The following is a 308-nucleotide window of genomic DNA, read 5'->3' as shown; positions in this document are numbered from 1 at the left end:
AATAGGAACTGACTTTGTGATTTTTGCCATATCTGCTTTCTTATACAAATGCTGACCTATCACGTGTGATTTTTTAATTAAATTTGAGATTAGAAGCTTAATAAACATGTCTTCACATCCATGTACAGTTGTTGCAATAAAATGCTACAAAGCCAAAAATTAGAAAAAAAAAATAATGTTGAGTGGTTATTTGCTACTGCATTTGTGACTTGGAATGAGATATTGTAGTTTCCAAAAAATAAAAGTAAAAGAATGTAACACAGACAACATCAATACAGACAAACAAATACATGAGCAAAAATCACATT

At 29.2% G+C, this 308-nt stretch overlaps 1 protein-coding gene across 1 annotated transcript in view; it reads right to left on the bottom strand.

Moving 5' to 3' along the window:
- Positions 1 to 308, bottom strand: part of LOC119591924 (ubiquitin carboxyl-terminal hydrolase 32-like) — a gene marked incomplete in the record, with an annotated part of 40,183 nt that overhangs the window by 2,825 nt on the left and 37,050 nt on the right.

This window comes from Penaeus monodon, chromosome 29, assembly GCF_015228065.2.
Source record: "Penaeus monodon isolate SGIC_2016 chromosome 29, NSTDA_Pmon_1, whole genome shotgun sequence".
NCBI classification, from domain to species: domain Eukaryota; kingdom Metazoa; phylum Arthropoda; class Malacostraca; order Decapoda; family Penaeidae; genus Penaeus; species Penaeus monodon.
This window is presented reverse-complemented; position numbering and strand designations above follow the sequence as displayed.